Below are 12,285 nucleotides of genomic sequence, written 5' to 3'. Positions count from 1 at the left end.
CCTTACTTGAAATGGACGCTGGCCTGGGCCAGCTGCCACAGTAGGCCCATGAATTGCTTGGGAAGCTGCTAATTGATGTCATCCAAAGTTGTGTGGAACTCCTCTAGCATTTGAACAGTGCAGATGATCAAGAGAAATTGTTTGGGAACATTCCTTGTCCCAGTTTAATTTACTAGTATAGTTATAACTGATAATTATGTGGCCCAGTCTGTCCACACGCTCATCAGAACTGTTCTCAAATTGAAAAATGAAATAAAGCTCAATGTTCTCTACTTCTGAAAACAATCAGTCTTTTATTACATGTACTAGCTAGTGGAGATTCTCTGTAGCTCTCATATTTAGACTTCTATCCTTTTTTTCTCAGTAGAGGGCATCCTTAGTACAGTCACTTCAGTAGTCCGTATCCATACCGCAAAGAGGGAGCAAACTTCATATTGCCTCCAAAGTAGACTAACCTGAGTAAACACTTGGTGCATGTGCATATTTATGAGAAACACTAGGTCCTGTGGAACAACTTGGGCCAGTATTCGCTTGAACAGGCTTTCTCCTTTTCACCATAATAGGCAAAAAAGGGGAAATAGGGACTGGCAGACTAGAAAACATTTGTGAAAGTTTCTTGCTTAACCTTTTTTTTTTGAGTAGAGAAAAAGAGCCAATATGAGCATAGAGCTAAAATAGCATATTTACGTTCTTGTCAGAAGAAGGAAGGGAGATTTCTCCATTTACTTTAATTAAAGTTCTCCACAAGCTTTTTTTTTCCCCTTAGGTTTGGGAGCTTGGCAGGCTTTATGCTTTTTAAAAAAATCCAGCTTGCTCACGAGGCAAATTTTCCCATGCTTTCAAAGCTGTACTGTTTAGGCAATCAAATGTAGATCCGACCACAGCCTAGCTTTTGCTTTCTTCCCAACAGCTTGATATCTATCGCCATTAATGTTATACCCTCAGATACAGGGTAGACAGTGATGTCGCTGTCCAGCACGTAAGTGGTAACAAACTGCAGCACAAATAATGAATTGATAACATGCATGTGTTCCTCACCCCCAGCACATATGCATGGGTAAGCCAGCTGCAAATGATTTATTCTACGTACCAAAGCTATACTAAATCAAGCCAAACAATATTGCCTTTTTTTTATAAGAGTGAAGTATTTCCCACGAAGCTGGTAACTTCTATCTATTAGCTTATAATCTATATAACCCATATGCTTTGCTTTATAACTCTCTGCCAGTGGTAAGCATGAAAAAAATTGAAGACAGTCTCTAGGGGTCTGTGTTAACTTAATAACTGGGAGAGCGAGCATGCAACTGAAATGAAGAAGGCACGTCTAAGAAAAGAAAGAGTATAAAAGGGAAAGTCTAAACAGTTAAGAGATCTCAGCCTTTGAAAAGAGGTTTTTCACTGAGTCTGATGTGCAAAGTTGCCACCATGAATATTTTGAAAAGCAGACTGATGTAAAACTTGAATTACAGCCCTTAAATCTACTTGATCTGTACTGCTTGTCATTGGTAGCTTTCATTGATATATTCAATGTTCATTTAGGATTCTGGTTATATCTGGCAAAAGGGAAAAAAATACAGTGGAAGTTTTTAAAAATGCAGTGTTCTATCTTTTTCTAACATCTTCTTTATAAAGGAGGTTTGCAATCAAACTTATGATAAAAATGTAACATTTCTTTATTACAAGCTAAATTTGAATGACAATAATTTTGCTATGATTGTTTTTGATGATAAACTGGAAACAGCATACAGTGATCACTACCACATGTATTTAGACTGGGGTTGGCTAGACTTGTATTCTCCCAGGGAAACTGGGTACTTCAACTGGATTTCATTTTTTAAAATTTATATCTCACTGAGAAATTTCCAACTTAGTTTCCAATCTATTTATTCACAAGAATTCTTAGGGTTTCCACTAACTGTTGCAGATGTTCTTTGCTAGCCTGGGTTCTGCAATCTTGGAACAAGCTCTCTGGAGAGAAAAGGCCTATTTTACAGGATCAGACTGTTTATTCACACTGAAGTCAAAAGGACTAGCTGTATCACGTTGCAAACAACAGCAAATTATCTGAACAAATAGATTCCTTTTCATTACAGGCATAAATGTGCACGTACCCACACATACACACACAGATGCACAGGCACATGCACATGTATGCGCGAACTGTTTGGGAGTAAATCTGAGAAAGAAAGTGAGGGAGGGATGAGGTTAGAAAAAGTTAATGGAGAAAAATGACCCCCTTGGGCTTAATTCTATTCCTGTCAAAGAGTAATAAAGGGGGTTTGTTTGTTTTGGTTTGTCTTGTTTTTCCCCCAATGAAAACAGATGACTGAGGACTGATCCTGTTCTCAGCAACGTTATTGTAAAATCTAGAGCTGGAAGTTGAGGAAAAGGGGACGCTGCTTGGTGTTTTCTCAGAGAGAAGAGCTTGAAGGTTTGGGGTCTAAAACGGTAGTGTGACATTAATGTCAGGAAGTTTGGACTTCTTTATTTATGAAAAAGTGTCCATGTCTTTTCAGGTCCAGAAGTTAGATGGATGCAGTGGTAACAAAGGACCCAGTTTCTCAGAGATTCTTAAGAGCTGCCAGATAAAATTAGGGTTTCATGAAAGGCTGAGAGAGTGCAGACGCTCATAAATAATGATGCTGTCCTCCTTCCTTCAACAGCGCTGCAGTGGGGCTCTTCTGGCAGCAGGCACTGTGTTAACGCTTTTAATATGCTTTGAAAATGAGTTTTATTTTTTAATGAAACAGTCTTGCATGTTCTGAAAGAGATTTTTTTTTTTAAATTAAAACCCAAAATTTATTTTTGTTAAAACAATATAGCCGTCTCTTCTTCCTCATCCAGAATGTGAATTTCTCCCTTAAAAATTTCATAATGAACTGCATAAAGTACATAGCCATGAGCATCCTTGGAGTCACCCTGTCTCCCAGAGGTGCATCTCTGGATGTCAATTGTACCCTAGGCTGCACCTTAATCTGTGAGCATGGGAGCAGAGGGGGGGCATGGTTTGTCACTTGTTATATTTATAGCAGAGGCTATGCTGTTTCAGCAGTCAACAGAAAGCTGGAAGTGAAGAAAGGTGACAGAAATGTTTCTTCCCCAATCCTTCCTCTCAGCCCAGAAATAACCCAAACATTTCTTCTTATAAACATGAAGGTTTAATTTATTTTAAAGTAATGACAAAATGTGTATCTGTGCCAGGCTGCAAAACTAACTGTTACATGGTAATATTTTGTGCCCCAGGAAACCCTTTCTCAGGTTTGTTGCTTAATCCTTGCCTGTTATAAGAAAAACTATTCCACTGAACTTTTTAAAAACAGATTTAAAAAATGCAAGTACGAGGACAAATCACCAAAAAAATCACAAGCCCTAAGCAAGCGCATATAATATCTGGCTGAAATTACCCTTCTATTTGAAGCAAAAAAATGCCAAACAATTGAAACAACAACAATAGCTAGCCTTCCCTTACTCTGGAGCTCTGGCATCCTTCATGCCTTTTTGTTTTGTTTCAGAAGGAAATCCACCTTCCAGCCATTCAGCCCCACAAGCTCCTTGGAACAGGTGGTCTCTAAGCTCTAGGGGGAACCAGCAGGCTGAAAGGGGAAGGCTCCCAATTGCCTCCTACCATAGCCCGAGAAAGTACTTCATTATTTGTGTTTCTTTATTGAAATACAGTCTCTTTTATAGCTGAGGCGATATAGACAGCTGTTCTATTTGTTTCAAATGCTCCCTGTTTCTGGGGTAATCATTCAGAGCTGGTAGCTGAACCTCTGAGCAGAGTCTGCTTGACTTCTTAAATAAAGATGAAGACTTAGAGTCTGGAGATTGATAGGAAATTTTCTGGTAGTTCTGGTTAATTAATTAAAATTTTCTTGTTATTCTTTTCTTCATCTTGCAGCCAGACAGTCCTCCCTCAGGAACTGAGGAAAAATAAGAATGCAATTTGTAAAAACCGGCCTCAAAACTAAATCTTAATGTGCAATGTAATCTCTCCTTGGGTGAGGAGTTTGTTTTTTCCCTTGACCAGGGTATATTGCTGCTATTTTGGTGACTCCAGAATTTGTGAGTCACATCTTGATCTGTGAAGGAGCTGGGGCATGTGCATCATCATATATTGGACTTGCCTTTCCCATTGCTACTGTCACCAAGTGTTGGCAACTTCATCAGCGTGGCTAACAGTTTTAAATTACTTCTCGTTTATATTGGCTTCAGTGAAAGCAAATACAGTAACCCTTCACTTTAGGTGGCACCAGTAGAACTAGATTTGCCATGGCACAGAACAGCCAAAAGAAATACAGTTATTTCTGGGAAACAGACTTATTTACATGTTATATTCTTTTAGTGCTGTATTGTCATAGCTGTCTGTATGTTTAACAGGCTTTGACACAAAAGGGCTGGACAAGAATTGTAAAAGAAGCAGGGAAGAGTGGAATAAAATAAATGAAGTACTGGAAATAACAGAGAAAGCTAAATGCAAAATTGAGACAAGAAAATACCAAAGAGAAAAACATCGGTAGCGTAAAAGAAGGAATTGAATGTGGTCAAATTCAGGCCCTCTACATTAAAAAAAAAATAAATCCAACAAACAAGCAGAGAATGGTAAGCACTATAAATAGATGCTTTCTGGACACTTCAGGTGTAGAGTGGACCCTGCCTTCAGCAGGCAGCTAAAGCTGGCTCTTGGCACATATAAAACCCACAATTGGGCCCCTTGTTTTCCTTGTCACTTGAACGTCTGGGACTTTTGTTCCTGTTTTATCTAGGTAGTAATTACATTAATGTATTAATGTAGATTATTTTGTCAGGACCAGAAATAGAAAGAACTAGATGAGTATTTTACAACATTGATGAAAGAAAGTCACAGGAGGGCCAACGGTTTCCAGAGCATGTCTGTGTGATGTTAATCAAAATGTTAGATCCTAAAAGGGAGAGCGCAAGGGACTGAGCTTAAGACATTTAAATATGGGAGAAACATCAAAAATCACTGAGCCTTGCCAATCTCAGAAGACACCACAAAAATTGTAATCTTGGCTTGTGAGATAGGGGTTACGGAGAAGGCTAAAACATTTAAAGACTGATAAATAAGCATATATATTTTAAAAATTTGTCTGAAATAAACCCAAATTACAGCCTATACTGAATTTGTAAACTGCAGTGCACACTGAAGGCGTGTTAAAGGGAAATTATGTTCTTCATTCATTGGCAAACTGGCAGAAGAAGATATTAATCACTATCATTTTCTTCAGTAATTTCAAGGGGTGTGGAGAAGGCTTTCAGAACAATTCAAATATCTGAATTGCAGAGCACCAAGTGAAAGGAGACAATCACAGCTGATTTCTGTGAACTTTTGCCCAATAGCAAAATATCTTTTCTTTTTGAGGAATGTGTATTCCAGATATCCGCTGCTGGCATTTTGTCATCTACTTCATCGGATGCTGTGCTTCCTGTTTTGGATCATATACTGAGCACATGTGGTAACTAACTTTTATCAAATCTGACAGCAGGCCACTGTTTGATAGACTACTTTTTGAAAAATATGTGGAACTTTTTGGACTTAAACACAAGGAAGTTCAAACCCAGTTGGCCACCATCCAGTGGGCTTTATGCAAAACTACTCTGGTTGAAGATTATTAAGAGCATTCTCTTAGAAATATCTCTAAATCAATTTTGAGACATTAGAAGTCCACAGCTTGTCTCACTATAGGGAAATTGTCTGGAAAGTTTGATTTCTTGAAGGCAAGTAGAGATGACTTTTCCAGATATCAAGCAGAGGAAGCCCAGTTGTGGCATCTCCATAAGTGCTCAGGTCACAGCTGCCGATTTTAAAGCCAAGAGATACTCTATAAAAGGGGGGTGACAAAAACTGTCTTTGGAAACTCTGGATTCAGTGTTTGGCTGGGAGAATATGAATCCTAAAAAGACATTACTCTATTTCTACACAATTTCCAGTCACCAGATGAAAAGCTTATGTAATTTAAAGAGAACATTCACCTTTCAATCATCAATTTCTAAAATGCAGATGTAATCCTGTGTCGAATTTTATTGAATAGCCTGTAGACTTTCAGAAAGGATCTAATTCTAAATTAATTTCTATCAAACTTTCCTCTACATTGTTACTGGCTTCATCTCTTATATTCTATGGGATTTTCTACATGGAGTTGGAAAAGTCCTTTATTACCTGAAAGAAAGGAAACCTGTCCATTTAAAGGCCGTGGGGTGTGTGTATGTGTGTGTGGCACAGTTCAGTGCCATGCAGAGATACTGGAAGCCACCCTGGATAATCTTGCTAGGTTATGGGAAGCATTATAGCTGTATTAACACAGGACTCAACCCAGGCTCTTACCATTTGCTTCTCAGCTGAGTTTATTAACCTATAGAAGGTGTTGTACTGATGCAAAGATTTTTTTGGTGGTTCCACAGTAACCTATTTAGATTTCACTTGGCCTTTTTGGGGCATAACACCCTGTTAGGCAGACTCTCCAAAAGTGGCTGGAAGGAAGAAAACATTTGCATGAGATATGACTCATCCAATGTAAGTTAAATTCACTGCATCCCCTATGGAAGGTGTCAACAAATGGGTAGGCCGAATGCAATTATCTACTGTTGATCCTAATCTTTGAGATTATCTTCCAAGAAATAAACAGACTAATGTACAGTGAGGAGGAGGAAGGTGTTTCTCGTGTGGTTGGATAGGTTAGCCACACGCCTAGTGATCTGATCTGAGGCACTTGAGCTGAAGTTTTCAAATGCCTCTGCCTTCCCACTTGTGCACTTTAACACAGTAAAGAAACCAGTTCTTCCAAAGCATGTATGAATCTGATCCCAGACTCTGTCTGAGATTTTAAAATAAAGGCCTAAACCTTCCTAGAATGTACTTAGAATGAATACTATGTGCTATAATTCATACCATTTAGTGGTGATTTTTATTATTCTGAGGGCAGTCTCCCCATGTCATACACTTATGATAAAAAAAGGATATATTTTTTGCAAGAGGCCAGCTGTTTTATCTGTACAATGATAACTGCAATTTCAATTTAAAAATTCACCCCCTTTGCAAGAGCCAGGAATTTCGTTCACCACATGTGTCTGGATTCCTTTACATTATCCTAACACACACACAATTGTCAAGCTAGACTTTGACAATGAAATTAGTGTCATGGATAAAAAAAATTAAGAGCTTTAGCCTCTAGGTGCACCTGTTTACAGCAACTAGTCAGGCTTAGTCAGGGTGTGGGTGTGTGTCAGTCTGCCACTGCAGCTGTTCCATTACCATAAACCCCATAGTACTTATTAAGTTTTAAGCCTTTCTGAACTCCCTAAGTTTGCCTTACAAAGGGAGGTTGTAATGCTATGTCTGGACTGTGATAATAGTTCAGATAAAGATCCAGCATGTGACTCCTAATGACAGCATTAAGTCTATCGGAAGGAACTATATCAAACTATATGCAGTAAAGCAGACAGCAAGTATGAACCATGAGAATTAATGATTAACTGCTTGCTGCATGCTTCACTGGGAACAGCACTGCCATTGAAGGAGTCTGCAAACTCTGCAGAAGAAATTAACTCATGAGCTATAGTTATCACAACAAGGTAAAAATCACAAAGCCACTGCTTAGATTTTGGGTGTGTTTCAGTGCAGGAAAGTTCCTTTGCAAATAGGTATCAGGTCTTGCTCCTGTCTCCAGTCCTGCAGCTGATTCTATACAGAAAGGACACCCCTGTACCTTCAAAAGACTCCCCCAGCATTAAATTCAATGAGCAGTCCCAGGCATGTCCACATGGATTCAGCTAAGGCATAGGAGTTCCAGTTACAACAACCAACCAAACTCTTAGACGCTGTATTGCATCTTCATTGTTCTTTAAAGACTTCTTGTGTTTTTTCTTTTTCTAGGTGAAAGTTGTATGGGATTACACTCGTTAATCTTTGTGCATTCTGTAATTTTAGCAACCCATAGCATTTGAAAGCTTTAGAGACCCTGCCTTGTACATGACTTCTATGTTAACATCCACAGCTTCAAACCAGCTTCACTGAAGGAACTGACTGGAAATCCTGGCAAACCCAATGCCATGGCTACTGACAGGCTGTGAAGATGACATCTGTCTCCCTCCATTCCTGGCAGCAGGGAATTGTGGCCTTGCAACTACTCTCTCACTTCTGTGCAAGGTACAAGTCTTGGCTCCTGCTGCTCTGGGAGTTCAGCAGGAGCCAAAAAAAAAGCATGCAGGGGTATCTGCCTCTCCCAGGGATGACATCCTGCTGTCAGCTGGTGTGCTGTGGGTCACCACTGCCCATGTCCACAGCCTGAGAGCTAGCCTGCCCTGCTGCAGTGCAGGGTGCTGGTGCACTGAGGACCTGCCTGGCCTGTGAGGTCCCAGGCCTGCACATCCCCAAAGGCACGCTGCAGCCAAAATCCTGACCTGCCTCCCCACCCTGAGTGCCAGGGATGCACAAGTGTGACTGCACGAAGCTCTTCTGTAATCTCTGTCATGGAGGAAAGCAGAGAACCCCAAATGTCAGTTCAGCCTGCCTCAGATGTAAATCGCCTAACTGCAGAAGACTGCATTGACAGTGTGAAATGATGAGGCTCCAACCTTAAGGCTTGCTGGAAGTGCGTGTGGTTGTTTACCCAAGTTAAAGTGCCAAGTACAGAAATTATGTTTATGCCAATACAGTTCTATTTATAGTGCTTCTATTTATCTTGCACTCGTGAATGGGCCTAATGAAAATGAGGATGAGCTCCAGCATATTGAGGAAAGTAGGTTATGATGTTCTCTTCCTAAAACTACAGAAAATTTTCAGTGTTAAACAAGAAGTACTTAATGGTTTGGGTGAGTGTTTTGGCCCAGACTGGTGCAACTCTTGATTGCTCCACCCCCTGGCACTGTATCCCATCACTTTGTAACCAGCACAGTGCATGTTGATTCCATTTATATTCTTGCAATGGCTTTTACATTTGTTTTCTGCTGCTAGATCAGTGGAAATTTGAAGGACTCTGAATTAATTATGTTTTATGACAGGTATGAACACCTTAAGCTCCTGCAGTGGGCTGACCTTGGCTGGCTGCCAGACACCCACCCAGCCGCTCTCTCACTCCCCCCTCCTCAACAGAACAGGGGGGAGAAAATAGGATGGAAAAGCTCATGGGCTGAGATAAGGACAGGGAGATCACTCACCAACTCCTGTTACGGGCAAAACAGACTCTACACAGAGAAAATAAAATTAATTAATTAAAATAGAGTATAGTGAGAAACAAAGACTAAAACTAATACACCTTCCTCCTCGTCCCCTTCTTCCCAGGCTCAGCTTCACTCCTTCAGTCCCAGCTCCTCTACCTCCTCTCCCAGGAGTGGTACTGGGGGATGTGGAACAGAGGTTGGGTCAGGCCATAACAGCTCCTCTCTGCCACTCCTTCCACTCGCACTTTTCCCTTCCTCCAGCATGGGTCCTTCCCATGGGCTGTAGTTCCTTTCAGGAGCCTGCTCTGGTGTGGTGCAGGGAAATACCAGCTCCACTGTGGTCTCCTCCAGGGGCTGGCTGCAGGGGAACCCCCTCCAGTGCCTGCAGCACCTCCTCCCTTCCTCTGACCTTGGTGTTCCCTTTGTTGTTTTTTACTCCTCTTTTTGTTCCCTTCTCCACACTTTGTCCTGTGGTGGTTTTGCCCTTCCTTAAACACATTTTCCCTGAGGAGCCACCATGGTGGCTGCTGGGCTCAGCTGTGCTCTGCAGTGGGTCCATCAGAGCCAGCTGGTACCCCAGCACCAGCTGCACCTGGCCTGGGGCAGCCCTGGCTCCCCTCCACAGAGACCCTACAGCCCCCACTGCTGCGCCCGGGCACCTGCACTCGGTGCAGCTCCACAAAGGCCCAGATCCATAGGAAGATTTGTTCTTTTCTGTCTCATCTGATCTAAACATTGCAGTCATTTTTATCAATATACAAATTTAGTCATGTGTGGGAACTCTCTTGCCTATTTTGTTCATACAAAAGTCAGGTCTCCAGTCTACACTTACCAGTCAAGGTCCCCCTGTGGTTGGTGGAGAGAGGCAGGCATATTCAGATGCAGATTCATTATGTCCTAAACTATGGATGGATAGATGGATGGATGGATGGATGGATGGATGGATGGATGGATGGATGGATGAATGGACGGATGGATGGATGGATGGATGGATGGGTTAGACATCCATTCAGCAGGCTTGTGCCTCTCCACAGGCTATGGAGGTAAATGAGACAAGATATTGTTTCCCCCTTTCTCTTTCCTGGAGGCTGTTGGGTGTCTACTCTAAAATAACAAGTTTCTCTGCCTTTCCTAGATGACAATCTGATTTTAGTGCTCCATGAATCAAACAGCTTCTAGAATTTCACTATCATAGCAGTCCAGCATCTTGTTATGGAGATATCACAGCTCAGTACCACAGCAGGACTTCATGAAGTTTCATGCAAGTTTTTGAATCACTGGATCTTGGGTATGTGCATGCATGCGTGTGTATGAATACGTACACAGGGCTGCATGTCTGTGTGTTTGTGTGTATTGTGCATATGCTGCGAAAGGGAAGAGGTTTGAGTGTGAGACCTGCGATCACCCACTCTGGTCAAAGAATAGCTCTTTGGCTCTATTTCGGATTGCTCTGACTAGCTCTCTCCATGACAAATCTCAGGAGGGCTCAGGCCAGTTGGTGCCAAATAACTTTTAATTTGGCAACAGAGACACAACTATTGCCTGTGCTAGAGCAACATTAGATTACTGTGTGCTGAATGGGCCCAAGGTACAAATAAAGTACTGGGTTTCAAGGAAGAAGTTAGGAAGTATTTTTAAAAATAAGGATGTGGTATGATGACTCTATGGGAGAGGTCCATTTTCTCAGACAAAAGCATTTGTAGCCATTTGAGATGCCCTGAGGTACCAAACACATCCAGTCAGTGCTGGGAAACACAGCACAGAGCCTATAGAGGATTTGCTTCTGGCATGGAAGCCAGGCGCCACTGGGCTATCCTGCGGTGCCTATGGTCACAACAGGGATGTATGTTTAGGCAACTGTATCATACACTTATTCATTAATCGCAGGTTTACACATTTTCCTTAAGGAATTGATTTCAAAATCTGGTTTTTCTTTTCTTCTTTTTCTATATAGTTATATAGGGAATTATGATATCCTTACTGAAAATGAGTAGCACTTTAAATTATGAGTAGACATTAATTTCAGTATTATTTACCTCAGTGACAACTCTGCCGATTGCTGATGTATGTGAGAATGGCAAAACCAGGCTAAATATGAATGTATGAGAAAGGAGAACTATTCCTAATATTCACCATTAATTTTAACTCTTTTTATTTGGACAGGAATTTAAAAAAAAAAAAAAGAATTTGGAATTAGGTAAATCTTTCTCCAACCTGCTTTTTGAATTAATCATTGCTTTGGATTCTCCAGTTTTAGAAATGATAAAAAAAATCATCCTTACATTACAAAACCACATTTTCTTCTAATTTAGTGGCTGCTTTCCAAAGCAGGAAGTTAAGAAAATAAAACAACTTTATAGCCAGAGTAAGTAAGATAAATAGTACTGTCCTAAGAGGGAAAGCTATTTATACTCCCTTTGTATTTATATTTCCTATTCCGTCCTCTTCCTTGTTCCACTGACTGAAATTAAAATCACAGCTTCTGAAGTAATTTTACATTTCCTTTCCAATGATAATGCTGTTTTACCCCCTACAGAAATTATAATGGTGTGATTGCTAGTGTAGGCAAGCTAAAAAAGACATCTAACACTTTAATCTGTGCCATTTAAACCTGCTCTTTGTAGGCAGGTTATTATGATGAAATAGGTGATGGTTTCACAAATATCATAAGTCTTGATGTTGCACATGTTCTAACAATTACACTGCTGTGCAAAAATACCCACCTTTTTGAATGTGGGTCCTCTTCTCAGAAGAAGGGGAGGTGACCTGGGTTTCAGCTGTGATGGAGTCACACAGCATCTACATTGACTCTTTGTTCACTCTGTATAGAGAAATGTATGCTTAGGGTGCTTGGTCTGTCTTCTGGAGCTCTTCATAGGCACATACACCTCTTCACTGGGAGTAGAGGGAAGCATATTGCGTCATTTGTCAGGACTGTATTGCTCAATTACAGTGATACACATCAGGTCTAGGCACATATGCCGTAGAGCTACGTACTTAAGTTAGCCACCCTAGACCTGGATGTAGGCTGTTACATAAAAGTGATGCTATCGTTGCCATCACCATCAACTTGGCAAAAAAAACCTGGAAATAATTATGGCTTTCTCT

The sequence above is a fragment of the Falco peregrinus genome, chromosome 4 (assembly GCF_023634155.1).
Source record: "Falco peregrinus isolate bFalPer1 chromosome 4, bFalPer1.pri, whole genome shotgun sequence".
NCBI classification, from domain to species: domain Eukaryota; kingdom Metazoa; phylum Chordata; class Aves; order Falconiformes; family Falconidae; genus Falco; species Falco peregrinus.
Note: the sequence above shows the minus strand (reverse complement) of the source record.